The sequence below is a fragment of the Acipenser ruthenus genome, chromosome 10, assembly GCF_902713425.1.
Source record: "Acipenser ruthenus chromosome 10, fAciRut3.2 maternal haplotype, whole genome shotgun sequence".
Lineage (NCBI taxonomy): Eukaryota > Metazoa > Chordata > Actinopteri > Acipenseriformes > Acipenseridae > Acipenser > Acipenser ruthenus.
The window spans coordinates 9,540,616-9,552,902 of NC_081198.1; the positions used below are offsets into that span (position 1 = coordinate 9,540,616).

Here is a 12,287-nt window from a genome sequence, read left to right on the forward strand (position 1 = left end):
AACATTATCTCAATCGGTGCCGCTATCCAGATCTCAGTCCATGCTGCTTTCATTCTGATTCTTCATACCGCTTCTGTTTCTGTTAGATGCTATTGGACAGCATTACTGCCAGTATAATAACTGCATGTTGATTGCATTACAAAAACATGAATACACGGATACCTATAAGAGTAAAATCAAGTAGAAGATACAGGAAGTAGTTATTATTAAGAGCAGTAGTAGAATACAGCTAGGTATGGAGCAGTTCACTGCAAGTACAAGCTGATGCAAGTACTGGAACAATTGGGTGCCATATAGTCCAGTATAGCCAAGAGTTGTGAGGTTTACAGATGCTGTCTGAACAGGTGTGTCTTGAGTAGGCGCCGGAAGGCGGTTGGGGACTGAGCAGTTCTGATATCCGTGGGTAGGTCATTCCACCACTGAGGGGCAAAGGAGGAGAAGGAGCAGGCTCCGGAAGTGGGGGAGTGGACTTTGTTAAACAGGTTCAGCTAATACCTGTTAAACAGGTACAGCTAATATGCCGGTGGTTTCGGAGTGGAGGGGGTGAGAGGGGGTTATGGAGAAATGATGGTCTGGAGATAGGAGGGAGCAACAGGCAAGTACAAGAGTTTTGAATTGGATGCGAGCAGCAAAGTAGCGTGGGAGAAACTAGAAAGGGAAAAGACAAGGCAAGCAGCAGAGCTGTTGATGAGCTGGAGCGGACGGACGACAGAGGCAGGGAGGCCGGCCAGGAGGGAGTTGCAGTAACAAGGTGTGACAGTACCAGGGCCTGAACTAGGAGCTGTGTGGAATGGTCGTTGAGGAAGGAGAGAATTCTGTGTATGTTGCTGAGGAAGAAGCGACAGGAGCGTGTCAGAGTAGAGATTAACTGAGAGTAGGAGAGAGAGGGGTCGAGGGGGACACCAAGGTTCTTGGTGGATGAGGAGGGAGACGGGGTAGTGGATATAATTTTACTTTTAATTAGATCGTTATACTTATCTTATGTATGACATTCACAGCTTTCTGGTTCTTGTGAATAAGAAGACACACTTTTGTTCTCTGTGTGTAGTTATGTGGCAGTGTTTTCATAAAAAAGCTATTCTCAAAACTACAAACTACAAAACTCCTAAACTTTGCACAAGATGGCCCAGGCTGTAACAACTGTATTGAGTGTATTAAATGTCAATGATGTGAAATACAGAAATTCAAATTCAAATTCAAACCTTTATTTAACCAGGTAAAGACAATGAGAACAAGTTCTCATTTAAAATGTCGACCTGGCCAAGAGGCAACATAAAATACAACAAACAACAATACATAGACAGTTAGAGACATTACAGCAATACGAAATCAAAAAAAAAAAAAAAAAAATGAAATGAAAGACAAACTGGCAGTTCTAAATGATCACTCAACCCCGTCATCTATGTAAAAAAAAAAGAATAAAACTGAGAACCACTTGGAATAATTGCAAACATCATACAAAGATATTGGAACTGTAAGTACATTTGTGAAATTTAAAGCAATGCATTCTTTATTTTCTCAAATGTATATTAATCGTGATTGAACAGAGTTATTATACAAGAATAACATGTTCAGTAGCCTGTAGAAAAACACTTAACATGCTTGAGATGTGGGTACTCGAAACCAATTCATACCAGCTGCCATCCCTTGTTTTTGTTTAAACTAATGATCAAAAGATCTCTTAGTAGCAGGACCTGAAAGAAAAACCCAAAACTCTTGCCAGTTGTCCTGAGGGCACTGAATTCCAATCAATTTCGCAAATAGGGAATCTCAATAAACAAATGATTATGTCTGCACTCTTACAAAAACTATAAGTCCCATAAGAAATCACAAAGTCTGAAAAAAAAAAAAAAAGGAATTTTAAAAGAATTGTTCCAACTCATTGGAAAACTTGGCAAGGGAGATGTAAAATCTGATGTGTTCACTTTTTTGTTCTCTAGCTTGAAACTATATAACTTCTTAAATTCCTCTTGAGAGCAATACAAACCTAATGCAGCAGGAACAGCAGGGAATCTGGTTCAGTAACAAAGAAAAAAAGTAACATGAGGCAACTGCATATCTGAAGATAGGGGCATATGGTTTATCCTATTTTTCTATATAAAATACATACAGTGTTTATTTGTGATTGTTGGGTAACAAATCCATCTCGATTTCTTTGCAGAACGAGGACATATACCGTTATGCTGAACTGTCACACGCATGTTGTTATTACATGCTGTAACAGGGGGGTTTGTCATGTGTGTGAGTTGTCACTGATTAATAATGAGGCAGACACAGAGCATTGGGTGTTGACACACCACACAAGTGTGCAGAATTAATTCAACACAAGTGCTGACACTAGGGTAGGCGACTCCTGCCTTCACACAGCCTTGGCTGGGCAATGCCTTCACGAGTACCGTCTTACAGTTCCTGCAGAGCGGACGCTCTCCTGGGTTGTGGTCGTGTGCAGGGGTAAATGCTCCCGGGGTTAGTGCTGGCTCCATAGCTTCAGCTCCCGGGTTGATTCGAGTCTGAAACACAACACAAAACAAACCACAGCAATCTTTCGCTCAGCCCCGTCTGTACGGCTATTGCTGTGTAGTAGTCTCAAGCTGTAGCACAGACGCTTTTTGGACTCCGCACAGCCTCCCCGAACACGCCCTCCAGCCAATCAGGACCTCCCAATCAGCTCCGCGCTGGGCGAGCCTACCTGCTCAACTCCTGTTGTGAGTCCCAGCTGCTTTTATAAAGGCACACATGCACCCAAGAACCAGCGACAGGGTGTCCTTGTCACACATGCCAATACAATTCTTTTAATGGAATCCACACTTAATGAATTGTCACAAACTGTAAATATGATATTTTAAAGAAAACAGAAAACAATACTGTACCTTACTGGGAAAATGTGGGAATGCTATTAATCAAAGCCATACAGTATTTATTTGGTCATGTTATAGTATGATAGAGTAAATATGGATAAACTGATAAATACTGATTAAAAAAACTAAACAGTTTTATTCTGCTATTTTTGCTGACCAATGTGACAGAATGTTGGCTCATCACTTGTTATCCCATTAACCAATTCAATAATTACAGCCCCTTCCCAGCAGGACTGCTTGCAATCTATCATAGGATCAATTACATTACAGTACAATTAGATTACATTACGAAGCACAACCTGCAAACATGACAGCCACAAAGGAGGTAAAAAGAGCTGCTGAGCGCATCAAAAATCTTAAATAAAATACCGTACAGTATTTTCTTCTAAATAACTAGCCTTGGTCATTAATGGGAATTAGATATGTTTCATTTTTGCATTACCAGACAGACTAATGAAGACAGTGAAATGCAATATTCAGGGAGCTTGTTTGCATGCCATGGATGATAAAATGCCAGTTACTGCTCATACCTTTAAATAATGAAAGCTTCTGCTCCATGTTGCTGTTCCTTTATTTTACAACATCCATTACTCAGCCTCCACCGCATCACTTAGACAGTTTATACTGCAACCACAGATTAAAGAGGGTTGTGCAAAGACTATCCCAATCAACACTTTCGAAAAACCAAAGAGCTGTGTTTCTTGACAGCTCTTTCAACTTGTGATGTAATGATATATTTGGATAGGTGATAAAAAATTTTTCCAATTATACAGAAGTCTTTTTGCATAGGACTGTATTAGGTTTATATAGGTAAACAGCTTGCTTTGAGTTTTAGTTCCATTTGGCAGAGAATAAGGGCTGATTGAAGCCCTGCTATTTGGGGATTGGAAGAACTAGCCAGGCAGGAAAGTACTGTGTATGTTATTGTAGAGTGTCTGTCTGTCCAATACGGGGCATGAATTCAGAACTAAAATGGTGTTAGTCCAGTTTAATGTTATGTAACTTGGTGCATAATGGTCAATAAGTCGATAAAAAATACAAAAAGACTACTTGCGCTAGCACCACCAAGTCTTTTCAACAACATTTGCAGTGGCCATATACATATGCTACAGGTTGATACAGAAACGGGGTAGTCATGGTAACAAATCTAATTTATTTTACCCAACCTTTGTAATTTATTCAGCTGACTGCTCAACATCCATATATTGGCCAGGCAGTGCATCGTATTTTGAAATCATTAATGGCTTGTTACAGTATTATCTGACTACACTATTTTGCATTTCTTTTTTTTTTTTTTTTTTTTAAACTGGTTGTTTTTAAATGCTTTATGAAGATATAACTAATATATTTATGAGTTACTTCCAAATATGTCAGAAACTTCAGTCTGCATGTCACACTTCCATTTTTACATTCACTGTATCTTGAGATATGCTTAAGCAATTGTAGCAAAGAACATACTTTAGATTAATATTATTGATAGAATCAGAACATGGGGATAAATATTGTTTAGTCTTTTTATTTGAACGGAAGTCTGTCTGTATCTAACTCTTGACTGTTTATTGCTAAGGATCGTCTATGGAATGTAGCAGATGGGTGTGTGTGTATAGGCTGTCTCCATCTGTAAGACTGCCTTTCGTTAAGGACATTCTTTTGTACGAGCTATTAGGAGTATTACAAATTGGGGTATATGAAAGCATCCTGTCTGTCTGTCCATATGTCACACTTGGGTTTGATATATATGCCCATACTTTATTCTATTGGTTTGGATATTCTTTGACCCAAGTTATTGAGTATTAGAATCTGGCATGTGTTTGTCTTACTGTATGTCACACTCATATTTTCATATATGTATTCAGTGTGATGTAGGTAATGATGGTTTACTTTTTCATGTTACCGGTAGCTCTTATTTGTTTTTTACAGATGTTCATATGCCTGTTTACTGTGCTGTTCACGGTCCTTTAGCTTTTGGTAGCGTTTGGAAATGTGCTGCCCAGTTACATTCATGCTGTACAGTGTGTTTACATTTCTGAAATGAGTGCAGGCTTAAAACATGTTTGACGGGGGCTTTGCCCTGCAGTAGTTTGGGTTTTGTTTGTGTAGCTCCTTGAGATTCTTGTACATGAAAGGTGGTATAAAAGATTGTTTTTTTAATTGCATTGTACTGTCGTTGGGTTTTTTCCTTCACATTGCATAATGGTTTAAAGTATTGCCATGCATTTTTAGCAGTGCAAAACATTACATCCTGTTGTTTTATTCTAAAAATTGAATTTGGTTCTCTTCTTCCTTTTCAATTTTTATTGAAATGAACCAACATGCATTGGAGCATTAAATTCTGACATGAAATGAGCTTGTGTTTATTCATCATCTTATTCAGAGCATTTGCAGACATAGCTGCTGACATACTTCTACTTCTGCTATTTGGAACAAATTAATTGTCATTGTCATCTCTAACTTTTATATGCAACAATTAAGGTATTTTGCACCAGCTGTTTTCTTAGAAAAATATGAATAGTATGGGATGGTCAGAGGCTCTAATCAAACTGCCTGCACTGACTGTGGCAAATGGGAAAAACAAGATTAAATGTGTCAGCATGAAAAGATAAAGATTGTATAGTAAACAGCAAAATGAACATTTGTTCGGAGATGGAAAGTTTATCACTAAAACTGTAGAAAACGGACAGTTCTGCAACCTCAGCAGGCCTGCACTAATTAAACTGAGAAATTATAACGAGCTAGGAGTAAATACTGTATTAAGATAAGTATTGAGTTTCTGCTGCATTAAAATCATGTAGTTGTACTCTCACAGAGTCCGATTGAAGTACCAGTGGTAAAATTGGAGTTAAGATTGGAGGGGTGTTATTATCACCAAACTTTACTACTCGCTTCCACTGTAATTCACAAATCCTCAAATGGTGGTTTTCCTGTGGCATTTGATCAGCTCTCATAAATAATTAATTTGTATTAATACCACACTTTTTAACATGACAGTGGGACTCTTACCTTATTATCTCCTTCAAATAAATTACTATAATACCGACAGTACATCAGGATACTATAGCTTGTATTTAAAAATGCCTTTGTTTTAACAAAAAATGGCTAAACAAGGGTGTACATTTTAACATTCATGTTCATGTTGTTACAGGAGTTACTTCTTTCATTTTTTTCTTTCATGCTGTATTTCTATTACTTTCTAGCAACAGTAATGTGAAATGGATTATTATATGCTGTGTAGGATTTTCTGTGGCCAATGATTTGTTTAGTGAGATATCAGCATTCAAACAATCCCTGACTTAGGTAAAGTGGTTACAATTTCACATTACAATTTTAGTCATATGACCTGTATATTAAAACACGGAGTGGGTAAAAGCCAAACCAAGACAAAGCTGCCCATGGGGCACAAAAGTGAATCGACTTGAAAACTATACCAGACGATTACTCTGTCTCTATAGTCTACATATTAAAAAGAATTACATTACATGATTTTTCATATTTAAGATATTAAGATGCTTCTGGACCAAGACAAAACTGCCCAAATGGGGCACTAAAAAACCCCTCATATAATGCAGCCCTACATGAAACCCTTCCATTATACAAAGTAATTTTTTCATTGCGGTGCCTACAGGATTACCCACTAGTACATAATGACACACTAGGTGTTTTAATGTAGCCTATTAATTGCATCATATGTATTGTTTTACATGTGTAACCTACTAAACAATTCCATACATTGTTTGGTCATTGATTCAAACATTACCAAATGAATCTCACTGCAACATAAACAAAGTCATTTATGTGACAGGCCAATCTGATATCTGGACCAAATATTTAAATCGGGTCAGTTTGTGTGGCTTATAAACCTTCTGCAAGATTCCTATAGGATATACTTATAATAATTGTAATCGGAAACATACACTGTTAATAAAATGCTGTAAAACACTGTAACTGCTAAACTTTAGCCTCGACAGGTATTGCATATGATTGTTTGGTAGATTCCAATTTGGGTCTAATCTCCTCGCATAATACTGATATTGCCTGCTGTGTGAGGCAAAAACCTTGAAATAAAATGTAACCTGGGTGACTGTTTACATTTATTCAGGGTTTGATATGGGGCGGACAGGACCTCCCATGCCTAATTCTTGCTCTCTGATGTCTTCTATGTAACCAAAGAATGGCAGACATCTTCCTACTACTCTGGTGTATAAGAATTGGGTTAACCCCCCCCCCCCCCCTTTTTTAAGTGTCTTATTATTATTATTATTATTATTATTATTATTATTATTATTATTACTTATAAATTACTGTTGTTTGTATTTCTATGCCTTGTGTTGTGATGTCTGGCACTGTAAGAATATTTTTCAAAGAGGGTTGCTGAAACCAGGCAACAAGCACATAAGGGGTTAAGAGCAAGTGGGAATCATTTTCACTGTTGCTGGTTCGTTGAGTTCTATGTTCAGCTCAGCCATTAGCGCTTCATAAAAATCAGGAAAAGAAAGGTTTGTATCCATTTTGATAGTGAAAGTTTATTTTCTCCAAGTCGAGAATTTGGGTATTTTAGAAATCTGGCTATATGGTTTGATTGTAACTACAAAATCATTACACAGAAGTTAAACAGTAGTATGAAAGAAAACTGTAAGGTTTTAAAGCTTTTAATCATATTAACAAAACATTAGAGTCCCTGTAATTACACTCTTCGTTTTGTGATTTTACTGGCATTCCAATGCTATACTGACATACAGTTCTGACACGATTCCTATTTAACTGTAAACAGTATTGACAAAGCGTCCAGTTCTGGTAATGTAAATATGCAATCTATATGTTCACCAAACCTTTAATGACGTCAGCAGATCTATATGTCCCCTCTTTAACTCTATATTTGTCTACCTGGGGTTTTCCCAAGGGGTTTATTGACCCACATCTTAACATTACTACATACAATAAAACATACAGTGAAATAAGGTTTGCAAAAAATCAGGTTTATACATTCTAGGGTGGCAGTAATAAGATTTGCCACTGTTAAAATCATTAACAAAGACCCTGGAGTTTTAGGTAATTTTCTGATAATGTTGAGCACTATCAATCTCTCTAACTTAAGCTTTAACATTTATGTATTTATTTATTTTCAGCATTGAGGACTTTGTAAAGAATTTCATTATTAAGGGTTTTAAAACAAATGCACAGTTTCCTGATTGTCATTTTCAGTTTTGAAGCTTACCTTATGCAAACAAAAACCTATTCAAGGGGAAACAATTAATTTCTGAAAGCTGTCATCCTGTATGATTAGGACCATTAGTTGTGAGCAAGCTGTACAAAACCAAATGCACTGCCATGCTTGATCCTGAGCATTATGTTCCAAAACAACCTATGTGGATGTCATGAAGCTGGCATTAATTAAACCAACAGTACTTCTGAAAATGTGAATCTTAATGTCAATTTTTTATTATTGCTAAAACTTCCAACTACAGTACTATGCATGCAAAATAAAACCATTGTCAATTGTCAAATGAAAAGAAAACACCACATGTATGGTTGTATATACTCAAACTTATAACATGTGTTTTCATATTTATTTACATCCTGCCTGAAAATGTGTATTCTTGTCTGCACAGTATAGATATGTTAATGACAATTTATTACAACAATATTAAAATAACAGTAAATGTCTTCAGAAAGCCAGCAGTTATTTTGTTGGGAATGGTTTTGTTTTATTTCAGCTGAACAGATAAATACACAAAGCTAACTTTCTGTACAAATATTATCTACAATTATGTAAGAAATGCATTTGCAGAGGAAAAAGCCTTTTAAGTTTCACTTAAAACAGACCTTGAAGTCCCTAAAAATCAATAGTTTCCAGCCCTTATACAGTATTTTGAGTTAGAAAGGTTTTGTTTTTGAAGTAGCTGAGACATGCTGTGGCTCTGTGGTGCAACTGTTATGTGTCAATCATCACCAAAGTGCGTCCAACACACCCAAAGAGCAATAGCTGCTCAGCCTGGCAATATGAATCTACAATTGTGCTTGAAAATAGCATAATAAAAACAGCAATATGGCTTGGGACAAAGGCAGTATTAAATCTATCATATAAAGGGAATAAGAAAAAGAGCACTCAATCATTACATTGGATTTTATTTGCTGAAGGCAGCGCCTTCATACCTGATCCACTTTACCAGGCTGGCATTTCTCTCAATTAAAGCCATGCTTGTCTGAAGTAATGAGAATTTGTACAAGATCAGGGCACATGTTAATGAAGTTCCCTGCAAATAATGGAACACAAGACCGTGATGGTTGCTGGGGTAGAATTGAATGCTTCTCACTACATTTTCCCAAAAGCATAATGAAATAAGCATCTAAAGAACCTGTAACTTACATTGCACATCATTTACAATAAACAGAGGAGGTTGTACCTTACCTTGACTGTTGCTGATTGGCGTTAACATAGACAGGAATGTTCACTGACTTAGACACAAACTAGGGCGTCATCCAAAAATCCTTTTGATAGCTCGAAAGTTGGGGATGTCTGAATTAAACAAAAAGTTAATAAAGTTATAGTTATTTAGGTCATGATGTCATTCTTCTTAAACTTAGGTTTTTACAATAAATTAGATAATGAACCTGAGATTTCATTTAACCTGATTGGTCAACATGAGGTCCTTAATCTTTGGTAAAAAAATCTCGAAAGCTATCTTTTAAACTATGTTTAATTACTGTTCCAAATCAATCCACTGTAAAAAAAAATGAATGGTGTCTGTCAATGTATGCATGCTTCCTTATATTCAATCTATCTATTTTAAATTAAGTATAGCAAAGTTAGCATGATGGAGCGTTCACACCGAACGCGATGCGGTGGTCACACTGACTGTGGCAGTAAAATAATTGGAGATTCTTAATTAAAAAAAAAAAAAAAAGAGAATAGGGTTAACTGTCAGCAGCAATACAGTAACCACAATAGCAACTAATCTCTGTTTAATTAATTCAACATGAGCAATAGAAACTCTCTGCAAGCTGCTCTACAAAAAAGTTGTTTATTTCATAGTATTTTCCTGCTTCTCCTTAAGATAACCTTGCTTTCCCTGAATTAGGCTCTGCAATACAAAAATAAATGAAATTGAGTGAAACACCTATTTTCATTTAACAGTTGCTGTGGAAATTGCATTATTTATTATGAAACAGCAAGTACAGAAATGACTCTTCCCATGTGGCTTGAGGAATGATCAAAGAACGCTATTGTTGGGTTTGTGACACTGCTCTTTAACATTAAATATAGAACAGGAATGTTTCCTTAATGGAAGAAATGCTCCACTATATTGTTTTTTGTTATTAGATTTAAGCATTCCAAAGAGGCAAAGTCACAGTGCAAACAGCTAGAGCGTATGGTATTTTCTGGTCAATCACATTTTGGGGCATTTTTTTTTTTAGAGATAACATAGCATTATGTATTTATTGGTATATATATGTCCAACCAGCTTTAGAAACAATGACAAGGTACAGTGAAAGTCTATATAGAATATGACAGGCAACATAACATTGTTATACAAAGCTATAAACATAATTGACAAGTTTCCACACGTGTTTACTCATTACTATTTCTCTTTTATTTCTCCTGTCTATTAGCTTTCTTACTGCAGATCCAGTTAGTGGACCAAGGAAGTAACTTAACACCAGTACATTTTTACTTATTGGTTTAGTAGGTTTGTGAAAAAAAGACAATCCATTATACCTGTGTAATTTCTAAACATATAATAAAATATAATACAAAAAATATATAAAAACAGGAGACAACTGTTTCAACTAATACTTTCTTCAGATCACACGTAGAATTATCTCATCTCGTTTGGTGTATTGTTTCAAAATTACAATGCAGAAAACTATGTAACTCACTGCTTTACATGGATTTAAAGTCAATTAATGATCGTTCAGCTGTGATAAAACCTTGAATGACAACATATTTATTTGTTTATTTATTTATTTATGCATGCATGCATGTACTTCTTTATTTTATATCAGATTATCCAATAACATGAAATACAGATTATGTGTGACTCTGGTTACAGTATCAATCATGGAAGCACAAAAGTAATGAAGGCATATCGTTTCCTTTCAGAATAACCAACTATACAAAACCCAGGTCATCACAGACAGCCCGGATTTAATGACTATTCCTGTGCCTGACACGCTGCACACTGATGAAGCAATGACTGAAATTGCTGCATTAGGAATGTTCATGGATCAATCATACGTTTAACTAAACCAGTGGCAGATGGAAATGAGCTACAGAATAGATCTGTGACAAGCATTTGGAAGATGTCAACTAGTGAAATTTGTGACTGATGTCCCTAGGGATTTCTGAATAGCTAGGTTTTTGTCCACAGCTTCATATATATTTTGGCAGAAAGCATTGTCTTCTAGCAACAGGGCACCAGAATATGAATATAGAATTGAACTCAGCGGGTTGCTGTACAAGGTAAAGGTATTAAGTCATTTAACATTACCAGTACCATGATATCAGGACAGACTACAAGAAAAAAGAACAGAGATGCACAAGTGGTACAGAAATCATGAGACCCAATGGCTTTACTGGCTGCTCTGGTGATTAATAGAGAAAGTTGTCCAATTATCTGATGATGCAGTCACCTGCTAAAAGTATGCATCCCAGTGCACCTTGCTGTTATAGATATTCTTTCTATCCATACAGTTTTCCACAGGCTATATATTTTTGAACCCATATTGTTTTTCTATTGTTGCTTTTATGTTTGTAGCAATAAAAAAAAGAAAGAGAAACGTCTGGAGCAAAAACGCAAATGCTAAGTTTGTAAAAAAAAAATAAAGAAAATAAAGAAAAAAAACTATTTTAATGGTATTATTATTATTTATTTCTTAGCAGACGACCTTATCCAGGGTGACTTACAGTCATAAACAAATACATTTCAAGAATCACAGTGCAAGTAATAATACAATTAAGAGCAAGATAAATACAATGATGAATACAATGACTTTGGTTCAAGCAAGTACAAGTGTGACAAAATACAATTCAATAATACAGCAGATAACAGTGTCAGTGATAGTTACATCAGGATATAATTAAATACAAAATATACTACAGATTAAACACTTAGCAGATTATAGTACTCTGAAGTACAGTATTAAATTCAGTAAAATAGGGGGCAGATAAGAGCAAGTAAAGCACATTTAAGGAAGGGGGATATGTGTCCCAGGGGAAAAACAGAGGAGTTCTACAGGTGCTTTCTGAAGAGGTGAGTCTTGAGGAGGTGTCGGAATGTGGTCAGGGACTGGGCAGTCCTGACATCTGTAGGAAGGTCATTCCACCACTGCGGGGCGAGGGTGGAGAAGGAGCGGGCTCTGGAGGCAGGGGAGCGTAGAGGAGGCAGAGTCAGTCTTCTAGTGCAGGTGGAGCGGAGAGGTCGAGTGGGTGTG

The 12,287-nt window shown here is 36.4% G+C and overlaps 1 long non-coding RNA gene across 1 annotated transcript in view; it reads right to left on the minus strand.

The window, feature by feature from the left end:
* Positions 1 to 1,393: 1,393 nt before the first annotated feature.
* Positions 1,394 to 12,287, minus strand: part of LOC131738090 (uncharacterized) — a 30,892-nt gene continuing 19,998 nt past the window's right edge. The window contains exons 3-4 of the long non-coding RNA XR_009329612.1: positions 9,265 to 9,372; positions 1,394 to 2,510 (exon numbers count right to left, since the gene is read on the minus strand). This is a non-coding gene — a long non-coding RNA (uncharacterized LOC131738090). The remainder of the gene's footprint in view (positions 2,511 to 9,264; positions 9,373 to 12,287) is intronic.